The sequence below is a fragment of the Coturnix japonica genome, chromosome 5 (genome assembly GCF_001577835.2).
Source record: "Coturnix japonica isolate 7356 chromosome 5, Coturnix japonica 2.1, whole genome shotgun sequence".
In the NCBI taxonomy this organism is placed as follows: Eukaryota; Metazoa; Chordata; class Aves; order Galliformes; family Phasianidae; genus Coturnix; species Coturnix japonica.
In genome coordinates, this window is record NC_029520.1 from 5,611,567 (window position 1) to 5,637,603 (window position 26,037).

The window sequence follows — 26,037 nt, forward strand, 5'->3', positions numbered from 1 at the left end:
CATCTCAGTGTCTCTCCTTTATGACAGCCCACCTTAGCTCTCCTATTAAGGAACATACCTCTTCAGTTATTACTTTTGTCCCTTTAAAGAGATAGGCTCCAGGAGTGAATGCAACACCTGGCACATGCCTTTGCACTCAGGTGATTCAGATGCTGGCCCAGTACCTCCATAAGCAGTAAGATAAGACTTTGATATGAGTTTCTGTGGAATCAGGAAATGTCAGACTTCACTGTTTGAGATAAAACTCAGGGGATATAATCCTTTGCTCATTGGCAACCATGCTGTGACAGAGCAACCCAGCCTGGCCAGAGTCTAAAAGCAAACCTCAAACCAATCTGTATACACATGCCTTTATCAGCAATAACTGCAAGTAGAAGTAGACCTCAGAATATCTAAACCATAAACACAGCACACAATTCCCAAGGTTTTTAGCTATCTCTAGGATTTGTGAGCAGCAGAGAAATGGGAGGTAGCAAGGAAAGTAATCGAACCTCCTATATTTCATATTGATTAAAACACAAGGAGTGCCCTTCAAGGAAGAACCTTGCATTCGGAGGGAGATATATTGGCCGGTCTGCCAAGCTACTTCCAGTTCCAACAGCAGTGATTCAGGACATCTGACTGAATTGCCATTGATAAAAACAAATCTGTGTTTTCAACCCCTCTGCAGTCAAGAAATAGTCCAGGAAGGATACACGTCTTAATTAACCCCTCAAGGACAGAAGACAAAGGCAAATAACAAGCAGAATAGTGCACAGATGGAAAGCATTTTGACAATGAATCCTTTGAAGGCAGATGACTCTTTGTTTGTTTTCACAAAAGAAAAATGCACCTCTGTCCGGCAGCCTAATGAAAAAAGGTCACACAGCACTTGAGTTGCCCAAGAGTCTGATTTCAAAGATCCAAATGATGCACTGTGTGGATTTCACCTACTGACTGCAGCTTTTTGTTGGCAGGAAGGAATTCCAGCTGTGCGTGGGCTGCTGCTCCGCTACACAGGAAAGCGTGACAAGTTGACACCACCATTTCCTCTGAGCCCGCGTGTGACATTGCTTGGATCTCCCACTTCAATGGTGAGAGTGAACTGGGCCTGTCTCAAGTTTTGTGCAAACAGGTGCACTCACAAAGTGCAAATTAAAGCAAGAAGGAAAAAAAAAAACAAAAAAAACCACATTTTTTTCAGTCACAGTCTGTGCACAGGACACCTGTGCAGCAAAGAGCAAAGTGGGAGGAAGAGAAAACAATTTGAACCAGCCTGCACAGATGGGAGATGCTCTTCTCTTTCCTGCCAACAGAGGCCAGATCCTGGCAAAGCCCAGACCCTGCGCAGCAGGCACAGTGCTGGAAGAGCTGGCGGTCACACAGCAGAGGAAATGTCCACAACCACCGTGGGGAGAGACTGGCATCATCAGCACGTCAACAAGTTCTGAAATGCTTGTGTCTTCAGGCAAGAAATGTAAAGGCAATGGTCATACATGAGGAGAGAGAGATACGGTGTGAGCCCCAATGGCTGATCACAAAGAGCAGTGCTCTGAGGTTTCCTTCTCTTTGTTCCTTTCTCGTCTGATCCCAGCTCTATCCCTCCACTATGCCAATTACCCAAATTGCATTTAGGCACTTGCTCCCTGTGAGCAAAGCTTCTGTTTCAGGTGGGAAAAGGCATGAGGGAAGATGGCATTAATTCAGACAGTCGGGAAGGGAAGCAGCGAGTGGCCACACCAATGTGGCTGCCCCTTTCAGGGCAGCATAGCTTTTAAAATCTCTGCTCCTGCTGTTTTCTGTCTCATATTTTGACCTGTCACTGCATAAGCCTGAAGGGGCATTTTTCAAACTCTTTTGAGCACCTCTGACCAACCCACTTTGGCCTAAGTGATATTTTCAGGAGATTTATCTAACAGCTTATCATCTTTCAAGTGTCAAGAGTGGCAAATGCATCCCTGGGGGATCCTTCTAGCACATCATCACCTCACCCTTCTTATTAACGGGACTATCCATCTCCAAAGGCTGTGAAGCTCTGGTTACACACTCTCTGCCAAAAGGATGCAGGGAAATTTATGGTCTTACTGTTTGGAAATAGCAAAGGTGTCAAAACAGAAGAAAAGCCTAGGGCCTGGCTGTGATGCCAGTGAGAAGTGGGAGCACTGGGAGACACTGCAAGACAATGATCACCCACAGAGAGCTGCAGAGAGGGGTACTGAGAGCCTCCCTTGCCCCATCTCAGCACTGCCCCAGCAGTGGTGGCCAGGAAGGTAGAAGCACTCCAACATCGCTGTCCTCCCCCAACACAAATGGTGGCAAGGGGAACCTAAATGAAGGGAACCAATTTATGCACTGTAGGAAGCTGTTTAGCAGGAACAATGACTTTGGATCACTACTGGTTTTCAGTTTGTCTTTGAGACAGGGAAATAAGAAATGAAGTCTCCAGCAAGATTTCTGAACTCCTTTAAAACAACAAGTTCTTGAACATTTCTTGCTATGTTGCCTTCCATGCACTACTGCCTTCATTGTGTTTATTTTCTTTCGTTTCATTACCATGTCTTTGAGCCCTGAGTTTGCTGCCCTGCAGTCAGCAGGGCCCTGGCTTTTTCATGTTTTCACAGCAGAGTCACTCCAGGATAACAAATGCTAGAAATAAACGATGGATCAACTCACTGAGCATCTGGCATGTTTTGGAGCCAGCCTTCAGCCTTCCATCTTTCTTGACACAAATTAAAATCCCACAGCTGAGCAGAGGTTTGGGGAACTCTGAGCAGACAATCAGGGATGTGGCTGCACTGGACACCCACAGTCTCACCACAAAAACATCTGACCAGCTCGAGTGCAGATTGATCCCATGCCCAGATTTCCTGAAGTGCCAAACCAGGAGAGGTTTGGGCAAGGAACTCATTTGGATCATTGTCAGTACCTGGGCTGAACTGCTTCCCATCATAGTCACCCACAAGAGGTCACTAGTGAGTTCATGGGGCCCGTGGCCATCAGGAAGCACATATCAAGATGCCTTGACCTTTCCCTACCTGCGAAGGAAACACAGCAGTCTGGGAACAACGCCTGGAATCATCCTCATCGCTGGATGTGATCCTGAGATCCAGCTGATGTGAAGCAGCAGGACATATCTTGACAAGCAAGTGTCACAGTCCACTGGGCCAGGAGTGCAGCTATCACAGAAACACCTGGGAGCTCAGGATGGGAACACGCACACTGCATAATTCACTTGCCAGCCTGCTCGGTTGTTTTGTTTTCTCCACTGATGTTTTCATTCTGACAAAAGCAATATGGAGGGGAACAAGGTCAGCTCTCGCTTGCAAATATGAGCAATTTTGAGAAGCTGTTCCAGAACAGATCTGAACAGCCTGAATATTAAGGAGCCAAGATGCAACCCAGCCCTACAGGAAATAATGGCAGCCTCTATTGGTAAAGCACATTTAGCTCAGCTCTCGAGCAAGCAGTGCTGGCATTATGTTGTTAGTCAACCCACAGAATTGCACCTATCATCTCTACCTTCCCCCAGAATGACCCTGGGGGAACATCCTGTGCAGTCTGACTCTCCTCCATTAAGTTTCCCCTCCTGCTCTGCACCACAGTCCATAAGGTAAGGCCATGTAAGACCGAAACTAGTAATAAACATGTCACATTGAACAAATAGGACACACAAACTGAAAGGAGCGTGGATACCCAGTAGTGTTCAGACTGCTGAGGGGCCTTTGCTAGGCTGTGTTTCACTGTGACAGTATGAGCCTTTAAACTACATCAGTAGTACAAAGGCAGATATATAGCATCTAAATGCTCTGTCTCTGAATTTCCCCAGGAATCTTAAATCCTTGAGATCACACACTCACATGTGGCACTTCTGTTCATCTGGATGAGAGAGGAAACATTATGCATAGACAGCTAACATAATTTTCAGTGAAAGAAGTAGATATTATGACAGCTAGCTGCTGTTTAGGCCAGTAAGAATTTGAGTGTGGCTGAGGATATATTACATAAACATTGCGCATACCCACCTCTTCTCTACCCCTAGACACAAATCTACTTTCCTTAGCTTCATCACTATGAGACGTCTCGTTATATGGCCACAAATCAAACACCTCCAGCCAAGCTGCAACACGAATGGTAATCAGGTTTCCAGGTCTTTGACCCCCCTCCTTTCCACACTTGTCATGCTTCAGCTTGTCTTGATCTGCTGCTCCTTCACCACCTAGCACAGCCCAAAAGCTACCTTCACTTCTCCAGTTACTTCCTGGGAAAAAAAAAAAGACAAAGATTTTAAAAGATGAAGAGACAGAAGTAAGCGTGGGCAAGTGAGAAGTGAAGCCAGAGGAAGGAAGAGCAGTGCTCATTGTTTCATAAAATTTGCCATATGTTGTCTGGCTTCATTACACAAATCTTGTATGTGCTTGTTTGATGATTTGATCAGCTGTTGACTTCATTTCATACTGCTGCCAATTCATGACTTGGCTGATTTGACTTGAGTTGCAACCCCAGCTCAAGGATTGCATTTTGCTCATTTTCAGTCATTTTAGTCACTAAGGAAAAAAATAAAAGAACAAAAGAAAGAAAGAAGCCTGCTTTTGAGGTATTTAAATGATTCCTGTGTTCCTGCAGAGCTGCCCACTGCTACATCATGGGCAGTCACGCTGTTCTGCTCCTCTCTGCTGGGACATTTCCTACTACAAGGCAAGTATTTTGAAGATTATGAGGAATATAGAGAAGGGACTTGCTGGGCCACCAAGGCCAGTTTCCTGCAATTACAGATAAGTGTATTTTAGTATCCTCCTTCATACACTTCCCATATAACCTTGCTAACATAGGGTTTCCCAAAGTAACAGCATTTCCCCTAGAAGGTTATGCACTGCTACATATGAACCAATAGTGGTTCAAACAACAACTGCTGCATATTTTCCTGTAAGAATTTTATAAAATCTACATGAATAGATGAAACCTGTTTGCTGTTGCTGAAATCTTGGTGTTTTCTTCAATGGCCCCAGTATCAGACAGAGATGGGCAGAGCTGTGTGGCTTCAGCTCCACACAGCAAAGAACACATGGTAAAGAACAGGGAGCATTTACTCCTGAGATTTTTTTTTTGCTAGATTTTGGATGGAGGTGCTGAAAGCGTATGTATTAATCACAACTGTCTTCCATTTGAATGTGCCCGTGTACACATGGCACACCCATAATTACAGAACACACAAACAGAAATCTTCCTATGATGTACACAAATCAGGCAAGAAACTGCAAATGCAGCCACAGTGGCCCAGGGTGTGCTGATGTGCTCTGCTCACCAGCTACTCTTGAGCAGACACGGGGTGGTGAAGGCTATGCACTAAACAGACCATGTACAACTGAGCGCTGGGCAAAGCAAGCCATGGCTATGGCTACTTAGCAGCTGGGAGAAAGGAGTCAGGATGGTTTCTATATCTAGGAGATACCAACAAGCAAAGGAAGGATGGAGGAGCCTAACAACAGCTCCACACTTCTGATCACACCACACCCCTGAAGGACAAAGCATCTGAGCAACAGAGCCTCAAACCGTATTAATGACAATTAATTTCCACATACCAGCAGCAATAGATGGCAGAGTTTTAATTACAAAGTTTGAAAAGGATGCAGGTAGTGAGAGAGAGATTTATGACCTGACTTCTGATTTGCAGAGGAACTGAGCATCTGCAGCACCCGTTAAAGCAGGAGGGATTTATGGGTGACCAGCACCTGTGAGGGCAAGGACATATTTATCTTGTCTACTCTGCAGATGGGGAGGAAGCTACAGAAATAATACATTTCATTTGGAAACCTATTTCTTGTCTTTTAGCAGGAGCTCTCACTCCTTTCCTATCCCTTTGATGTTGTTTGTCTCTCTGCTGATATTCCTACAAGATCAGATCAAGGAGGGATGGGAAAGGTTTATTCTGCATCCTCTCCTGCCCCATATGCCAGTGACAAGATGTGTTCTGCTCACAGGGGCAGCTTTGCTCATCAGGGCTTTCCTTGCACACTGCCTCTCCCAACTATTAGGGACACACTTTCACTGTACATCGGTAGCAACTTGGTATCCACACAGCCCCCATTGCTCCTCACCCTGTGAAGCCACACCACAGGCCATCCAACCCATCTCCTCCTTTAATGGGAGAGAAAGAGAAGAGAAACCACAGGGCAATGGGTGACCCTGATGCAGCCAATTAACTCCTCTGTGGCTGACCCCTTTGTGGGCCATGGCCCTCATTACATCTCAGAGCACTCAGAGATTTAACAAACACAGGCTGGTAGCTTGCTGGTCTTCAACCCCTCCCTCACGTTTGGATTCACACTTCATTAACAGAGAATTTCTCTTTGGGGAATCGAATTTCTTCCTCCTTTGACCTCAGCTTTCTACTCATTTCCAGTCTTCTTGCCTAGCCCCAGGAAGAGTGATTATGACCTGGATCAGCAGCCAGGAGAGGAATCCAATGCCCTCAGGTCCAGCGACTAATGACAGCCACTGAGGGATGAAAGGATCCCCATAGCTCAGAGGAGCTGACATCCATTCCAGCACACCCCCTGGCCTCTCCCCAGTCAGGAACACAGAGGTGGTACTGGGCCTGGGACACCGCAGAGCCACATCCAGGCTAAGGTGTAAGGACCCAAACCCAGGCAATGCTGCTCACCCAAACCACCTACCTTTTCCAGCACTTTAAGAAAAATCATTTGCTTGTCATGCACTCCAACAGGGAGAAACTGGTCATCTTAAAGCTGATTTAGACTTTTACAGCAGGGACCTTATTTTTCCTCCTCTTTCCCTCAACACATTGTGGTTGGTTGCCTGCTGGACGTGGGCATGGGGACACTCTCCCCACATGGCCAGCATTAAGGACTGTTGCTCCCTGCAGCCTTCTCATGTACTGTGTAGAGATACATATTTTGTCCTGTGGTTCTGACATTTGGCTACACAGAAGAGATAAAGCCACCTGCTGCGTACAAGGCCAGTTCATCACCATTGCTCTTTTAAAACTACTTATTAGCTGCTTTTTTTTGGTCTTGTTTTTTAAAGCTCAAACACAGACTCCTATGGCACCTTCATGGGCCTGGAGTGTGGGAATTTGGGTTTTCCCCAAGTCAAAGCAGCCAGCTGTCAACAGCTCCTGCCTCTGAAGGGAAGGGTGGCCAGGGCTGGCTGCTCCCTCCTTAGCACCACGAGTAACAATGCAACAGCAGGGTGGGATGCAGCCTGACAGGTCTCATCCCAGTCCAACAAGCCACATTCTTGTGTCTCTTTGAAAATGGCTTTTCCTCCCTCTTGTTCCATCACAAGCATTTCTCATACAGGGGCCACACACAGCATCATCAAGCCCAAGCCCACGGAGAATTGAATGCTCAGCAGCTCTGGACAGCAAGGTATGGCGTGACCCTGGGCAAGCTGAGAACACCAGGGCAAGCAAGAGCAGCCTCTGGAAACCACAGGTCTCACTCCACGGGTCCATTTCTCTCTCAAGAGAGAGCTGTTTGTGGGTGGACAGCTTTGTAGGAAGGAAAATAAACAAAACCAACCCCAAAACCACATTTTGGTCTGAAAAGGTAACTTTGCCTCCAGAAAACATAACATCTCGCTGCCTCCAGAAACACACAGCTTGACCCAAACGGGTGAGTACAAAGCAAAGCAATTTCAGCAGCTGCACTGACATTCCCCACAGCTTGCCGCATTCCTCCCACAGGTGGGCACTTTCCTTTTTATTGTGGGTTCGGACCTCATTTCAACTTTCCAACAGCAGGACTTGCTACTTAACGTCACATTCATCTGCCCCCTCTCTCAACCTTCCTTTTTTTTGTTTTTTTCTTTTTTTTTTTAGGCTTTGCAGAAGCAATTATTAAGCATGCATTTAGTCGTAGGGAAAGCTGAATGGCAGTGAATCTATTCACCAAGGAGACATGCACGCTGTGCGCTCTGGCCTTTGCTGAATTGCAGCTGTGCCTGCTTTTGGAGTGCTTCCAGAGGTACCCTGGAAAGCAAATACTGAGCAAAAGCAGGAGCCAAATCAGAGCTTTCCTTTTCTCCCAGACACTGGCTACACCATCACTAGACCACACTACAATTAAACCCCTCAAACAGCAGCTGAGATTACAGTTAATTAAGAATTTGAGAGCAGAACTCCTGTAGCCATGCAGACAAGCTACCCATGTGATGACAGGAAACAAAGGACACATGAAGAGGCACATCTCCTCTTGGCTGCTAGTTCAGACAGAAGAACACAAGCCTGCAGGGCCAGTTCAGACATAGCTGTGGGCCAGAGACTGAAGGCAGGTGTTTATGCTGATTTTCTTGCTGTCAGCTTGTGCCAGGGCTGCTATGAGAAAAGTGGTCAGCTTCCCCTACTGCCTTGTACTTCTTTCCTCAGTAGGCAGTTACAGCTACAGGAGGCAAGAACTGCAAGAAGCTGAACATGTTTAGACCACTTCCATGTTTATCCTTTGGTGAAATGAATAATCCTCACAATCATCATTGCCAGTTTTGTAAGCTGCAGAAATACATGATCTACCCACTCTTGAAAAGTCTTGCCCAGACTGTCTTTTATAGAGCACGACAAGAGAAACAATCTCATATCTGCAATGGGCATAGAGTTGCAAAGTGTGCTCTTTCTCCACCAGCAGCTAGACTGGCCTGTTTTTTGCTAGGACCAGGCTGAGAGCAAATTTTAAACTGAGAAATCTCCAAAGGAAAATAAAAATTCAGGAATATATTTAGATATTCAAAAGTAAGATGTGAAATAGAAAAAAAGGCCCTCAAAGGTCATAACCTAAGAAAACATTTCCCAAGCTCTTTCTATTACAAAGCTTTGCTTGATGGGAATAGCTGCCTCATCTGCATAAAGGTCGCTTTCAGGCTCCCATGCCTCTCTGATGGAGGGAGAGCAGTATGAGGAGTGGGAGTAGCATGAGGAAAGGCATGTCCATGTGATGCTCTGTAGGTTTTTTTGCCTTTTAAAATATTATTCTGTCAGCTCTGATCATGCATTGGCTTCCATCTAATTCCTCGCATGTGAAAGCAAACCACAGAACAATTGACACGAAGTTGCCACACAGCGTTATCTTCATCTGCTTGCGTCCTGACCTGCTAGAGGCAGCATATAGCCTTGGCAGATGTTGTTCTGTGATGATTTTGTGGTCCTCTGTGGTTTCTTTTTGTTTCCAGCTGCCTGAAGGGAAGGAACATGTTTCTCTTCCTTCTTGGCTGGAGCAGAAGGAGGCGAGTGTGACTCCTCAGCTTGGCATTGCTCTTCCCTGCAGCCTGTGTGATCAGCTCTGCTTGCCTCACAAGGCTGTGTGAGACACTGGAAGCATTAGAGGCACAGGTTGAGCACCACCGTAGCAGATAATTTTTGTGACCTACTGAGAGTCATCAGCTGCTAAGGAGGTAAAGCATGCAGGCAAGTTTTAAACAAAGATCTGGAATTTGGATGTTTCAGAACAGTATCTGCAGCTCTACCAGATAATATTTAATATTAAAAATGAAATAAAAGGTTAATCAGATCTTACCTTCCCTCACAAGCTCCTGAACACCAGGGTACAAACAGGGCTCAGACGTGGTGCTCTCTGGGGTAATGAGTTGTCACTTTGGACATTGTTTTGCAGTGCTCCATTTCTTCTTCAGCCCACATCCACCTCTCTGCACAAAGCTGCCAAGCAAGGACCAGCTGTGATGGCAGCAGTATTGAAGCCATACTGAAGGTTTGCTCCTGGGTCCATTTCAAACAGCACTTCTTCCCATTCCTACCTTTGTCATTGACTGGCTTCTCACTTGCTCCATTCCTTAGCCTCCCTGCACCTTTGGCTTTCTGCTGGTAGGCGTTTTCAGAGAGGAAGCTGAGGCCTCTGAACTGTGGCATGCAGCAACCAGCAGTTGCAGGATGCTGGCTCCAAACAGAGATCTAGAAAAAGCAAAAAGCACCAAACACACCTCAGAATTGGCATTATTTAAAAGTAATTTCTAACACAAAGTTTATTTTACCCGTAAGAGTCTCCAAATCCACAAAAAATAATGCTGATGTCGATAATACTTTAATCTGCGTTCTGCTCAATGCAAAGAAAGCCAAAACAGTAGGTACCAGGGCTTGGAGTCACAGTGGTGGGTTCGGGTTTGTTTTTATTGAGAAACAAATTTCTCTTCTCTTTCCAAGCCAGAGGAATGGCAAGAGATCCTTGTGCATTATTCTTCAAGACATCCAAAGGACCTAAATGTTGTAAGGAACATCACTGAAATGCATCCACATGGTCAGGCCAAAGAAAGCATTACAGCCTCATCCCAGAAAATACACCACAAATCCCAGTCTTCATCCCCTTAGGATTCCTGGGAATCTTCTCAGTCTTTTTTTGGGAAATGCCTCCACGATAATTTTGTCTGAGAAAGGATGGGACAACAGAATCTGGCTTCTCCCCCAACAAGAGGATTTGATCATTTGTCCTGTGAGCAGCTCTTGGCACCCAGAGAGGTCTGTCTGCTTTGGGACAGATGTCTGGTTGCTCATGCTAACTATAGCACAGGAACTACCATCAACATTTGCATTCCCTGAATTCTTTTGCTGATCTCCACACTGGGATAATATCATAGTTCTTTGTTTGCAAATATAGATGTTTTACCAGACTAATTTGCTGGGAACTGCATTTAAACTGAAGCCCCATGACATGATTTGAATTTTAAACAGACTTGTTGTGAAAAAGTGACCTTCACTCCTTAAGTTCAAGGCATGAATGACTGGTGTTCAGGACATGGGAGGAAGGAAAAAGGTTCAATGGGACATCAAACCAGAGTCTGCAAAGTGACATGGGTTACCACTGAAACCCCTTCCATTGCCCCTTATGTTCTTAGCTCCATTCTACAGGTGGAGACACTGAGGCTCACAGAGATCAGTTCTGGAATTAACTCCTGTTCTGTGGAATTAACCTCATGGTTACAAACATGCTGAGACCAACCCTCATTCTAAAAGGGGAATAAAATATTTAAAAGCCTTCTGCAAATAACATAGTGCTTTTTGCACTGGAAAGCACACACCGATCATCTTTTAGCAACTTAGGTGCTCCTTCTGTGTTTGCCTGTCCTTGCAACTTGTGTGATTAGGGTCTGAGTAAGGATGGGTTTTATTGGGGTAATTTCTAAATTGAGCCCTTAAGTATGACTAATTTGGAATTCAACGTGAGTTAAGCACATACTTAGCTCCAAGTACCTGCTTCAACATGTATCTGAAGTAGTGTTTGGTGGAGCCTGACTGATATTGACTCTACTGAAAAAGGCATAGACTCTGCAGTGAACCTCCATCCAGTGATGGCAAAATTATAGCAGTACACCAAAACCTTAAAAGCTAAGCAAGCTGCTAGTAATCTACACATGCTTGAAAGGGTGTCTTCATCCCACCTGAGGTCTGCCACATCACCTTGCAATTTCTGAGACTGACAGGCTGCCAGTGTAAAAAGCCCTCAGTTGTTCATGAACAATTAATTGGTGACACCACAATTACGCCTGGATTGATCACCTTGCTTTTCAGGTTCACTCAGAGGTAAGCAATAATGATATCGCACCACGCTCTCTAGTTATGACAGGACTTGATTTGTGATCTTTACAGAAATTAATTGGAGTTCAAATCAACAGTCTCAGAAACTTAATGAGCAGAGAGATTCATAATATCTGTACAAAGGTGGTGAAAATCTCCATTGCAGCACTTCTGCTTCATGCATGTTTGTACGTTGAAGGTGATTTTTTCTTTTTAATGGCAGTATTAAGGAGAAACACTCCTTTCTGTGCCAAAGGCTGCAATAATACAATGGAATATCGAGGATCTGTATGCTACACAAGGTTGTACAGCAACATCTGTAGGCCAGAAGTGCAACACATGAACACAGGCACAGCTGAATACTGTCAAGTTTGAATCAGGGAGTATTCAGAGTTCCATTTAAAAAGCAACATTGTTATTTTCCTTCCAAATTCTCCTCTCTAGTACTGCATATGTTATGAGCCTGAAGCAACAGTGAGGCTGGATAAGAGCTACATAGTTGCTGCTTACAGCACTCCAACAACGGCAAAGCTCCGACTGAGGGCTCTGCAGGGCAAGAGCCACCTTTCTGATGCAACCTTGTGGTGCTCCAGCACATCAGCATTGTGTTAATGAGTGGGTTTCCATTTAACACTAGCAATAACTTTAAGGCCATGTGTTGACCCTGGCAATAGGGAGCAGACCACAGGAGTCATCTTCTTGAGAACAGGAAGGGACCAACCCAGCAAGTCAAAGGCCCAACTTCTTATTCCCCACTGTCAGCTGAGGTCCTGAGACCAACACATGGGCTTTCCTGCTTCAGTTTCTCCTCACATTATCACTTGTGCCACAGAGCCAACAGAGGTGCAAACACCTCTCAATGGCTTGCCATGCTAGAGGCAAGCAATTGCAATTGGGGACAGCTATTAAAACAGAATCCAAAGATCAAAAGCAAAAGGGTCCACCCAACCCTGCCATCTTCATCCATGTCCTAGAAACAGCAGGCCCCTCCTGCACCTGTTACTGCAACTGCAACCTGCAACTGCAATCTAAATGTTCCATGCCTGAAGGAAGCCTTTTCTGCTGCTTGGTTAGAGATCCATCAGCTTTACTCTGCTCCTGGTTCATCACAGAGGTTATTACCTGCTTCCCTGATAAAGCCCTACTTGTTATTTCAGCAAGCAATGCAATGCAGACCATATCAAATAAAAACATAATTTAGCCAAAATCTGAGCAATACTTCAGCACTTAAACAGCATGGTCTAGGAACAAAATGGAAACAGCATGACTTTCATGCTGAAGGACTAACACAGCACTGTGGAGTTTATGGGTGCCTGCTGTAGCAATCACAGGAAGCATCATATGATTTAAGTTGATAAAATTAATAAACCAGAATCCCTGGCCTGTTCTGGATAAGCCATTGTGCTGTTTTGAATGTACTTGTGGCTTACAGCTTCATCAGGTGTTCTAGGCAGTCAGGAACTGCAAAAAAGATTGGAAGCTCTCCCTAATCTTACTATGGTGCCTCTTTGTCCAGATTACTGATTTTTACACACAGTTTATGGATTGTAGTCTTTTCTGTTAGGCAAATTTTAATTCTAAGAAGCTGAGATGATTGATCTGGAACTTAAAACATCATTTTCTTTGAAATTTATCCTAATATTTCAAACTAACACATTACCTTTAGAGAGAGAGGAAAAAAAAAAAACCACTAACCAAGGGCAGATATTAAAAAGCAATCAAACACCAACAAATGCTACAGTACATCCAACAGACTGTGACTCAATATGACACTGTAAGGAGAGAAGGGAAGAGTCCCTTTTTAAAAGGCTGAGGATTCAGTTTTCCTCCCTCCTTCCTATCACTGGTTTCATTGATCTTACTGTCTGAGCAGCTATGACAAAATACTGTGTCTTCTTCAGCCTTTTTATACCATTTCAAGTTATACTAGAAACTAAAATGAGAAACAGTCATACAGAAAAAGCTGATAAACTCTACTTTGTATGTGAACTAATTCACTGCTCTAAGATGTCAAAGGGGCTGGTGTGGCGGGTGGGCTTGGCTCCACTCCTCCATCAAGGGAAAACAGAAACTTGGGGATATAAATGAAGTATACAGTGAACCTTGCACAGCAAATGGGAGGAAGCATGAATAATTTCCACATGTATAATCACCGCTCCAGAGTCTGGGCAATACACTTCATACAACAAGCATTCCAGCTATAACGTGCATCTGCAGTGTAACTCACCCATCTAGAATATAGACAGGAAATAAGGTTTTTCCAGTGTCTGTTCGAATGCAACAAGATAAAGCGTCTGAGCTTAACCCTGCCCACATCAACACCACAGCAGGAAGAAGCCCAGAGGACTGTTCAGATGCTTAAAACAGCTCACTGAATCAGGACCTGAACTGAAGCTTGCTGATGAGTGTTTTTATCTTCTGGTAGGGGAGTAAAATTGCTTTTTGGGGGCTGGTTTCTGAGCATGTCATGCCTGTTATGTTCTAAGAGGATGACAGCCTCATTGTTACCAGGGATGGCAGCTCTTGTGGGAAGGCACGAACATGGAAGGAAGGAGTATTTTGGCATCAGCCCACACACAGCTGTGAATGGACTCCCCTGCCTGGAGCCAGCTCAGGGCACAGAGGAGCTGTCTGGCTTGCTGCATTCTGCTGCCGCATACCACACGCAAATCTTTCAAGGCTATTCTAGTCAGAAGCAGCAAGAAATTGAGCCCAAAGGCAGGGAACAGTAGAATCACAACGGCCAAGTCCATACCTGAGAAAATTCACAGCAAAGTTTTGGCCACAAAGACGGATGCATCAGGCACCTCAACAGCTACCTGGACCCAGAAACAACAGCTCCAGTTTCACATTCATGAGGAATTGCTCTGTAAGAAATAATATTGAGGGAATGCTACAGACCTTATGTTTAGTAACACTTACTTACATCTTTTTCATCCACTCATTTTCAGTGGACAACACCCAAACACAATTATTCCATAACAAAATGGACAGTTATAAGACTTCCACAAAGCTGCACCTCAGGGCTCCTTGGCATTACATCTCAAATGGAGAACGTGATCATTACCACCTTTAGTTTTGTGGGGAAAAGAAATAAAATTCTCCTAAAATATATCTAATGATGTTTAATGTTTAAAAGGATTACACAGCAAACCATCCCAGCAACAGGCTCCACAGAGCTAATCCTGACATTGTAGAAAGCTCCAGACTGACACATCAGAGTCACTGCCAGAAAGTCTAAAGTTTATTTAGTTTCAAATGTTATTGAGCAGAGGAATGTAAACATACGAAGCTCACAGTCTCAACACTGGGAGAACTATGTGAGCAGGACTTGATGTGAGCTAAGGGACCTAATCTGTGAATGCTTGCAGGGACAATGAGATCATGAACTCTGTGGGACTACATGTAGGAAGAAACATGCATATATTGTGTGTATGTTTGTACGATCAACACAAGTAGACTCTAGTGATACTCTTTTATTTCAAGACTATACTGATGCTCTGAAATCTGTTTAGTAAGAAGGCACCCCCCTGAGACTCCTGGGAGAGGGAGCGAGGACAAATGTGACCCTGACCCCTGCAGCTACTACCCATAGCTGTGCACTGCCTATGGGGAGAGCTCCCTCCTGCAGCACCTCTGCTGTGAGAGGCAATGTTTGGGACTCTCTGACCTGCCACATTCCACCAATACAGAATCAAAGAATCACAAACATCAGAAAAGACCTCCAAGATCATTTAGTCCTACAGTCCACCTACCACCAATATTCCCACTAAACCATGTCCCTCAGTAACATATCTATGCATTTTGTGAATACCTCCAGGGATGGTGACTTCACCGCCTTCCTGGGCAGCCCATTCCAGAGCCTCATCACTCTTTCAGAGCAGAAAGAGTGTTGGTGGTCTCCTCCCCCATACTCCGTACTGAGGCAAACAACAAGAGGATCACCTGGTCCATCCAGGACAGCTTGCATCATGGAGAAGGCACTTCATCAGAGAGCTCACAGTCAGGTATCAGGAAATGCACATCTCTGCTCCTCACCACAGCCTGTAGTCTTCCCTGCTACCCCTGTCTGGACCAAAGTTGATATCAATACAAAGCAATTTCCTGCAGACTATGTCAGGAATGAGTGTCAAGGCTGAGGTTTTCAAGCTTTTTTGGCTTCTTCTCAGATCGCCTCCTTCACTTTGCACAGTTCTCAACCAGGATATACATACCTTCTTTTACAAAACAGGCTCAGAAGCCTTAGGACCCTGCTGAGTTACTATGAAGTGACCCAGGCAACATCTTCCAGGATATACTAAATTAAACTGTTAACTACACCCCTCAAATCCTTCTTCTTGAAAGGCCATTTCTAACTTGTATCATTTATTAATCTCAGCTGCACTGAATTATTAAAGTGAAATCCTCAATTACTCCCATCACTAAAAATACCAGTGTGGCTTTTAGACCCACATTTCTACTTTCTACTGTAATGTATTCTTCATTTTAATTACTGGCACCACATTTCCAAAGGCCGGTGTGTTATCTTTGCAGGATATTGGTCAACCTAGAAAGAGGTTGACAGGTGAATAAGTCATCAGACCTGACAGGAACTGAATTCCTGAAAGAAAAGAATGTGGCAAAAAATCCCATTTTGTAGGTGAACCAAAGGCACGTCAAAGTGAAGGAACAAGAGGAAACATCAGTTGCTTCTTCTGCTGCATATGTGTTTGGCTCAAGATACTTCACCAGACACAGACTGAATAGAGATCTTAGATTTTTAATCTAAGAGTCGAGCAGGGAAACAAGAAGAGTTTCATGGGGTAAATTCTGAGACTGCAAGGGTAACAAGGGCTCCTCAGGTAAAACTCTCAAATGAAGAGATCAAGATCCCTTCTAACCAAAACCACAAAGGATGCCTAAACAACAACCCCAGCAGAAAACAAGCCTCATCTTACTGATGAGGCTGATAGCACCTCCCAAAGAACTACCACAATCCTCTGACTGCCATAACCTTTTCTGACTTAAAGACCAGACATTCTGAATATCCCTGAGTATCCCATCCTCAAGGCCAACTGATGATTGAACTGGCAGATGCCCACCATGCAAAATCCTGTGTACTCATATGCCTCATCCTACTGGAACTAACTCAGGAATGATAAAGGAGTTTTATCTGCATGGCCCAACTTGCCCCTGAGTATCATAATGACCAATCAGCAGCTAGGAGGATGTCCTCAGGAAAGCAAAAGGCTGGTTGGTTTTGACATGGGGTTGCCAGCAGTCTTAGTTTTTCTCTGACCGAAAGAGACTCTTAAACAAAGACTCACTGGCACACTCTGCTGTGTGCAAAGTGCAGTACTGTGATCTTTATCCTGGTTGTTAGGTCTTACAAAGCCTATAATGCCATGCTTTCATTTTTGTTAGCCAGGCCAGCTACCTGTGCCAAAATATCTCCACCTAGGTTTATGATAGAGGCATTGCCTCAAAGGACAGCTGGCTTTAGGTTCTCTAATGTAATCCATTTCAGCCAGTGATCAAGAATAAGGGACTCCAGCAGTCAAGCTGGACCATGTGTACAATAACAACTACTAGAGTTTTTCCTATTCCTGAATCAAACGCAATAAAAGAACATTTTTCCTCTGGACAGAAGTCAATCTTTACTTTTCTTTTCTTTTTTTTTTTTTCCTTCCTGTTCAGTTCCTTTCCTATGTGTGTGCTTTCAGTTTCAAGTACTTGTAAGAGTACTGGGACCAGCAATAACTTCAGCAAAACAGAGATAAAGATGAAAATGCAGAGAAGACTCCAGAGACCACACTGGATTTCCTCATTACAAGATAATTAATGTATTACATTTTACCTCTCATTCCCTTTTCAACCTTCTTAATAAGAAGAGACAAACAGAAGCCCAGCTGTACACAGCCAACATCTGATGGGGTCAAAAAACTTTTAACCTACAGCACATGCAGTTGTACAAAAGGTGCTATGAAAAGTAGTTCCCCAGGACCTTTAACATCAGAAGAATACTACAGAAGTTATTTATAAAAGCCTTACTAGTTTTTCAAGTTAATCTATTGCCAGCAGGGAATGCAGGAGTAACCACTCCAGAGGATGAGCTTCTACTGTAGCCAACAGAGCAGGCGAAGTACACGGTGGGAAATACAACTTCTTGTGCCACTCCCCATCAACAAGCTTCGGTTTCTGATCTCAGAGCCACTGCCTGCAGGCACAATCAGGGGTTTTAAAACTTTACCTGTCTGGAGTTGCTGGATTTCCATGGATATCTCTGCCCTGCTAGGGTAGGGCTAGAAGTTTCATCAGCTTACCTTACCTGCTGCACCAGGCAGAGAAAATGAATTCTGATAAACAGACATAATCACGTATTCCTAAAGTGTTTCCCAGAGCAGTTCTAGCCTGCAGACAAGGAGGGAAATGAAGACACTTAAGATCTACCTTGGCCTCTTATGGGAAAAAAAGATCAAACAAAAACACCAAGCAGCAAAGAGAGAGCTCCTATCCCACCCACGTGGAGAGTTCTTTACACCCATCAACACAATGGCGCTATGCCAGGACACTGCCCTCCGTGCATTCAGCAACCTCAGAAACACCCTCTGCTGCTGGGGCAGACTGGTCTCCTACATAACTAGGTCTCTTCACTGTTCCCACTAAAGCCATGTGGATTTATGCTGTGCTCTGTCCAGTCTCTGCTTTGCTGGATAGTTCTGATGTTTCAGTCTGCTTCTCATTTTAAAAGAGGATAAGGAAAACACAAACACAGCACAATATGAATAAGAAAAATTTATGCAAAGACACAAACTGCAGCTCAGTTTTCAAGGTGATAATTCAATATAGGAAAAAAAAAAAGCTTTTTGCAACTCCTAATACTAGTAAAGAAGGTAAAATTAATCTTTATTAAATTACTGTAAACTGAAATTAAAATAAAAATGGCTCTTAATGTTTATGTATACATTAATGATTCCCCCATTTTTAATAGCGACTATTGCAGGAGCAGAGGGACTACATCATCCTCCAAACAGTGCTTCTGAGGCAACAAAACTAACTGGCCCTTAATCTAATCTGGTTGATCAACCCTTTTCTCTTTTTATTTTATATCACATCACTTTCTAAAGCCCCATCTTTTATTCTGGCGTTAGAGCCCCACTGCAGTTCTTAGAAGTGGCTCTCTGCTATTCAGTGCAGTTGGCTTTTGAATGAAACATGAGGTTCTTTAGCACCTCAGGAGGCTGAGCATGCTTTAGCAGCTCAGCCTCAGCCTCAGCACAAGGACTGCCCTTTAATTCCACTTAAATAAATTCAGTGTTGTTGGTTTTGCCCCTGCTCAGAAAGGAGCTTAGTGGGAAAGTCAAAACAGATCTCAGCCAAAGGGAAAAAATAATAAAGCAAGCTCATAAATTAAGTCAAGCAAGTGTATCCTAGGAACAAGAAAGAGCTCATGCAGACGAGGCAAACCATGCCATGCATAGAAAGCAAATCCCCACTGCTGGTCCCCCCCCTCATGCCATTCCAAAGAAGCAAATCTCTATGTGAAGTGTTTGTGAGTATGCTGGAAACAGAGGGGCCCTGGAAAAATAATTAAGAAATAAATTCCACTGTTCGGTGGCATTTGTTCCAAAGGAAACAAAGTGTCTTTTGTGAAACTCTCCCTCCAGAAGCCTTACAGAGTTTGAACTGCATCCACAGCCTCCACTGGTATTAAATCCAAAGTGAGATCTCATTGTTTGCCTTTCCTTTAGCTACTTGAAATCCAAAAAGATTTTTAAATATCTGATTAATCAACTACTTCTGATCTGCACTTTTCTCAGGACATGAATCAACCTCAGTATCATTTAAAAAAATCAATTAGCACTATTAAAGAATAGTACCCCACATGTATGAGAGAGTGAGGTATATGAAGGGATTATCCCTAGACTCCAATAATAAGCCCCTACTCAATCATCATATGAAGTCATATCAAGTCTATAGTATTGTTTGCTAACTAGCACGTATTAGGTAAGGATGAGATTTTTAGAAGGAATTAAGCCCCTTTGGAAAATCCTTCCAACTCTGGAGGATTTGGAAACCTAGCTAACAAAGCGTTTTACAAAATCCCCTGTTAAGCACCTTCATGTTTACTTTCTTTCTCTGAAACTCCAAGAAATCAACACAGACTAATGGCACTGCTTTATGTGTTGTGGGAGAGGATGTGTGGTGAAGGACTCGGAATAACCAAACACAGGCTGATTTATAGACCTGGCAAGGGCAGGAAGAGCTGGGTTTCCCAGCCATCACTTCAGCAAAGGTTCCAAGGGGAAAGGTAAATCACTGAAAGGATGTAGCCCTTCTTTTTACCAAAGAAGATTAGAGAGCAAAGTGCAATATTACCTGCAATGTCCCCCTCATGGCCAAAATCGATGTCTCAGCAGGGTCCATCAGGTGAGAATACATCACCATCATCTTGCCTTCTCTCCTGGGAAAGAGAAATGGGAGGGAAATTATGAGCTCTGTAAGCAAAACGAAGTACAGAATCAAAAGGAGCTGAGAGACCAATTAAGCACTGCACACATGTAGGCTCCCCACATGGCAGCTGACCTACAAAGGATATCCAGTGCAGACAAAGGGCTGCAAATTGAACTGATAAAGCATCCACATGCAAAAGCAATGCAACATCAAGCTGTGTTAAGGGGGGTAGATTACCCTCACATTAACTCTGTTTTAAAGATATGATTAACGCTATGGAAATCAGCACAGGTATGCTGGGGTAGACACTCATTCAGACCCGCTGCCTCACACATGCTTGCTAGTATGAGTTTGCAATCCTGTAAATGCAAAAGGGAGAGGCAGCTCCCATAATATTTCTTGCACTGCGTTTGCAGTTACACAGCTGGATGAAGCCAGACAAAACTTCCTCTGGAAAAGAGAGAAAAATAGTTCACCTTCTGCCCCGCATGAAGGCAGAGCCTAAGTAGGCCACTGCTGCCCTGTGAGCACCAGGGGGTTGTTTTCTCCTCCCACAAACAACCATGCTTTTCCCTGCTAGGAAACAGACAGTGAATAAAGCTCCCTGAGCTGCCCTGCTGTCTGGAAGGGGTAAAAAAAAAAGGCACATGTGTGGGCATGAGAACACTTCTGTGCTTAGTTTGGTCCTAAGCAAGGAGAAAAGTGTAGCTAGATGGACATCACAGTGAGCTAAATGAGCTCTTTGAAGCCTAATAACCTTTTGAAGGTATCATTGGAATCCCAATCTGAGTTCAGAGGAATGATTTTTCATTCCATTCCATTGGCAATGCCACATTGCCCAAAGCCTCACCTCATTAAGATGTGCTTCCATCCTCTTCCTCCTCACAAGAATAGGACGTGCCCACTGAGACTGCTTACTTCCATGGGGTTGCAATAAAAATGCCAGGACTGGAAGTCACAGGATGGAGAAGTCTAAAGAACAGGAAATTGGAAGAGACATATATGCAAAACTATTGGAGATGCAGCCAAGACAGCAATTTCAGAAGGAAAACAATGCTGAGTAACATAATTTCCCCCAGAAGCAGCAAGTCATTCAGCAACCTTGAATTAACTCACACCTCTGCTGTCTCTCCACATCCTCGTGAGAGAGGAACAAAATCCTTTATCAGCATTGCCAAAAAAACCCCCTCCAAACAGCGTAAATATTAGAAAGCCCCAATTAAAGTCAGCGAGCTGGCAGCTGCCCTGCGATGATTAATGGGTTCACACAGCTCCCTGCACCCCGCCTCAGCCACACTGAGCTAATGCCTGAGAATTTCATAACCTGAGACCCTGCTTTCAAAGACACAGCCACGGCTGCCCTGTGATTCCACCAACAGACAGTTGAAATGAGAGCTCAGATTTCTCTTTCTCAGACAGTTTCTTAAGAACGGAGCACTGAACACTGACTACTGAATCAGCGCTGTAACACATTGTAAACTGAAAGAGAGGACAAGGGGCCTTCCTGGTAATGAGGTTAGGCAGAGAAATCTGTTTCCATAATAATAAGAACTAACAGCACAACGGGGGGGGCAAGAGTAAAGAATACAGCATCACAGCTGGAAAAACATCAGCGGAAGGAAACAAGGGGAAAAGCAGGTAGATGAGGACATACTGTATACAGCAGGAGCCTCCCAGGTTCCCTTTCTAGCTTTGGCAGCATAGGTGGCCTGGGCAATGCCTGGCTTCTGCAGGGAAAAAATGTGGGGCTCAGCTGTAAGTCACACACACAACCACACTGCTGAACAACCGAGTGCTATGGATGAGTAACTGCCATGCAGCGCGCAGGAGATGCCGACTGCATTGAGCACATACGTATGGACCACTTCTCTGTGCACCACGATTCTGCTGCCAAAAGGGCCTCTCGTATTCAGTACCACTGTGTATCTATTAAATGCATGCACAGAAAGGGTGCTAATTGCTTTCCCATTCACCAGACATAGTCTCTACTGCCACAGAAAGTGCACACAATACAAAGCAAATTTCTGCTTAGAAAACAGAGCTGCTTCCAGAAACCTGCTGCATTTTAATTATTATCTGCATATATGTGGAATCCTTTTGTTTTATAACAACACAACCATCTGAGTCAACTTCTCCACTCCCTTCATGTGGAAACCATTATTGTTAGCCATATCTTTCTTATGGCTGTGGCAGAACCCAGCCAGGCACAAATGCAACTGCTGCAGCAGGGAACTTTGGAACACCATCTCCACATCATGACACATGCTGAAATTTCCCCTGCCTATTTATGTTCTGCTGTGCCTCTTTTGCAGCCCATCCATCATCTGTGAGAAAGTGGAGGCGGGGAGTGGGAAAACCAACACAGACACCCAGCCCGCATTTCATGTACCGCACAGTGACATGAGGGCAGTAAGCAGGGAGAGATAGGAATAAGGGCAGCACAGCTGGGAGGAAAAGCAGTCTAAGAGGGGCAAAGGAGGTAGGGCCAATTTGTCCACTTGGGACTGAAGCCTTCATCTCAGGATATTGAGTTTGGGAAAAGCATCCTGGGGGCATCGCCTTCAAGACAGCTGGCAGGGAAATTCCCCCCATTTTTTTCAGCTGCAAGCCTTATTTCAACCAGTTTGCACATAATCCTCATAGGTGAGCAACCCTGAAGCAGGAGCATAAGACACAGTATCCAAAGTTCCGTGACTAGCCCTGCACTTCCACCACTCGTGTAACAGCTTCAGATTTGAGAGTACACCTCATAAATCCACTAACTGCCCTTGTGCTAAACCTCATTTGGCAGCAATCTTTTAGCTTCTGTCAGACTCACGGCCCTTCCTCAGACGGGTGTGTGCATATTAAGGGAGGAATGTCGGTAAATTCTTCCACCAGTTGAGGCTCCTGCTTTCCATCTGGCAGTCACAGAGACCACCCTGTGATCACCGCTCAGAAAAAAACCTTTGCCTGGAGACATCAGGGTTAACAGAAGCCAGTCCTGTGTGCTGGTTCAGCATTACACCTGCATAGTACTGCTGAAGGCACTTAAATTTCCCAGCTTTGGCTTGAACACAGTGATGGTTGGCACAGTACGACACCACACGAGAAAACAGCAAAAAGAAGAGGTGAAATATTCATAGAAGTGAATATATTATTTATCTCGTGGATAAACCGAGCAGCACTGACAGCTCATAGAAAAGAAAGAAGGCTGAGGTTCGTTAGCTCCCAGCTTCCCTTTGTGTGAGATGCTTGGGGATCGTGCAGAAAATCCGGATGGAGGCAGCACCAATGCGAGGCAGAGGCACAGCTGAGCTGTGTGTGCCCAGGGCCAGAGCTCTTGCACAGAGGTGAAGAAGTGTCTGGGATGCCAGCACAAGAGTCAGCCCTTGGGTTGGTACTGGCCAGCTATCCGAAGGGACAATAGAGACAGTCAACTGCAGCTCCAGAATTGGTATTCCAGCCACCTTATCGTTTGCCACAGGTATTGTGTTTGCGTGCAAAAACTCAGATTCTGTCACCCTTCCTGAACGCAACATCAGGCACAACATACTAGGGAAGCCAGCTCAATTTCCTCTACATTCCTTCTTAATTTAGTGCCCAATCAGCATCAGAAACAAAGTAAACGCACACACAAATAGCTCTGTTTCTCCTCGCTCAACAGATGAAACACAGCCCTGCTTTCACGCACCACTTACCCTTCTGTGTGACTATGAATAATGCACACGTGAGCACTCCCTGGAAGCAAACGGTCACTTTACATGAAAGTACACAAATACTATTTTTTCACCCACAAAGCTGCTGTGAGCATTTTAAAGCAGGGCTGCTGCTTCATCGGTTCTGCCTGAGGAGCCCGGGGGAGGACAGGGCTCTGCTGTTCTACAGCCCCGCGCACAGCATCCCCCTGTAGGGACTACACTGTCAGCAAACAGCAAACATTTTTGGCTCCTGAAGTTCCTTTTTCCCCTCTATTGAAGCAGGGGGTTCTGGTCTCAGGTGCCCCATTCAGCAGATGCTTTAGCACGAAGCTCTGACAGGATGAGGGTTGAGCAGCACCCTAAGTAACTAAAGCAGACAGCAGTAGTTTGTGGGGGTCTGAAGAGCTGACCCACCTCCAGAGCCTGGTCACCAAACGTCCCTCCTTGCTGTTCCTCCTTCCTTTCAACAGCACACAAGATCACATTCTGGCTTCTGGAGCTTCTTTCCTACCTGGGTATGATCTCAATTGGTGAGCAGCACCAGTCCAGGTTTTAAGAACACTCAGTTGCCTCTATAGGTAAGAGCTGTGAGACATGCCAACCAAACCCATCTTCATTGGCCTAAATTAGCAATGCATTTCATTTCCTTTTTCCTCCTTTAATCCTAAAAGAAACAACAAAAGTACATGGCTCAATATAAAAACAACCACATACAAAAAAAAAGACCAAATAACCTGTCAGCAAAAGAATAAGATAAAGTAGAAAAAAATGAATTCAAGTCATTTGGAATAGCACTTACAGCACCTTAATATTTTCTTAGGGGACTGGAAAGAGAAACAGGGGATACCAGGCTCACAGGCTTATTCTTTACATCAGTGCCTGCCCAAGGAAGACCCTGAATTGTCAGATGAATATATTCTGAGTTTTCACTTTATAAATCTCTTTTCTTTCTTCCCCTCTGCTCTTCCGCACCCATTCTCTGTAAAGTTTTGATTCACTCTTGAGAATGTAGATTAGAAGCAGGAAGCCAGGCAGACCTCAGGATGATTTTAATTGCCTGCAGTTTCTTTCAGAAAACAGAATAGATATGCAAGATCTATGAAAGACGGGTGGATGACTAAGGTCTACCTCATTATAAGCTGCCATAGCACAAGCTTGGCATGTGGCAGCACTCATTTGATTGTGCGCACAACCATACCACCTCCTTACAGAAATGGCACAATGTTAGAGGCTTCTCACACTGTGACAACAAGTTCTTGGGATGGGGCTGTGATGTGCATGCAGACACTCTGAATTAAGACTGAACAATGAGAACAGAGGGGAGAAAAAAAAGGCAAAATCCCAGATGATTCATTTCACAGATTCAGCAGCCATACTTGCACTCCCCAGATAACACACTTCTGATCTGGCCAGGAAGAATTCACTCTGTGACACAAATCCCTGCCCTTCCCTCACATGTCTGCTAGAAGAAGTTACAAGGTGGGTTCACATCTCACCAACAGCCATAGGGATGCTAAATTTTTTCAGATGAATCTCAGGAAGGGGTCACTGCCAGCAGGCACATGCCCACCAGCAGATGGGAGGTAGAGGGGTAACCTTCATTTCTCATTTTATGTTGCCGTTATCTTAGGCAGCCAACTGGTTCCTTGCCCTAAGGTTTATTAAGATCTAAAAAGCCCCATTCCTTTATGGTTTGGTTGCACCTTGCATTGTTTGCATTACACTGATTTGCCTGTTTTCTAGATTTGCTCTGGGATTTTTTTCTGTGTGCATATGCTGAAGAGGAGCTGCCCAGTGGCAAAGTACAATGGGGAAAACAGTGTTACTGAAACCTCAGTTTGACAAGCTGGCCAATGTGCCATTGAAGATCAGCCTCTGATCTCTATCAAAACTGTCACTGTGGCTACCATATGAAGATTTTCCTTTCAGGAAACTTTCAGGCAAATAAGACTTAGAGGTCGTTGCATTTGTAAATTCTGAAGTAGAATTAGGCCCTTGGCTGAAGGGCCAGTGGCTTGGAAAGCAGGAAAGGGGAAGGCATGCTAGGAGGTATTGTCTGACCTGAGAATGCTGCTGCTCCTTTGGATGCTGCTTCGCCAGGCAGGTGGGACTGGTTAACTGGTTCTCCCCTCCTGGATTGCCAAAGAAAAGAAATAACTTTGTTTGATTTATAATTAAAAACATTTTATAAATTCATGAAAGAACAAACATTTTCACTGTTCTAAGAATAAGTAGTTACAAAGGGTCACGTTTAAGGTTTTAAAGAAAGCTGGATACTGTCAAAGACACTTGACAGCTCCAAAAGAGCAACGTGAAGAGTAAATTATATATGGACACTAATAGATTTACAGGAGACATTTAAGCCTCAGGAAGCCTTTGCAATTTTTTAATGAGCCTCCGGTCTCCTCCTGG

At 44.5% G+C, this 26,037-nt stretch overlaps 1 protein-coding gene across 3 annotated transcripts in view; it reads right to left on the bottom strand.

Annotated features, from left to right (window-relative positions):
• LDLRAD3 (low density lipoprotein receptor class A domain containing 3) overlaps window positions 1–25,757 on the bottom strand; it is a 142,312-nt gene extending 116,555 nt beyond the window's left edge. The window contains exons 1-11 of one of the 3 annotated variants that reach the window (XM_032445215.1): window positions 25,687–25,757; window positions 24,137–24,289; window positions 20,796–20,917; window positions 19,871–19,955; window positions 17,543–17,902; window positions 15,458–15,581; window positions 14,268–14,379; window positions 9,742–10,198; window positions 9,504–9,643; window positions 4,002–4,237; window positions 3,015–3,258 (exon numbers count right to left, since the gene is read on the bottom strand). The gene's annotated coding sequence lies outside the window, so the exon portion shown is untranslated. Of the gene's footprint in view, window positions 1–3,014; window positions 3,259–4,001; window positions 4,238–9,503; window positions 9,644–9,741; window positions 10,199–14,267; window positions 14,380–15,457; window positions 16,251–17,542; window positions 17,903–19,870; window positions 19,956–20,795; window positions 20,918–24,136; window positions 24,290–25,686 lie in introns of those variants that run through there. The other 2 variants (XM_032445214.1, XM_032445216.1) reach the window with 2 other exon arrangements.
• Between the last annotated feature and the right edge of the window lie 280 nt (window positions 25,758–26,037).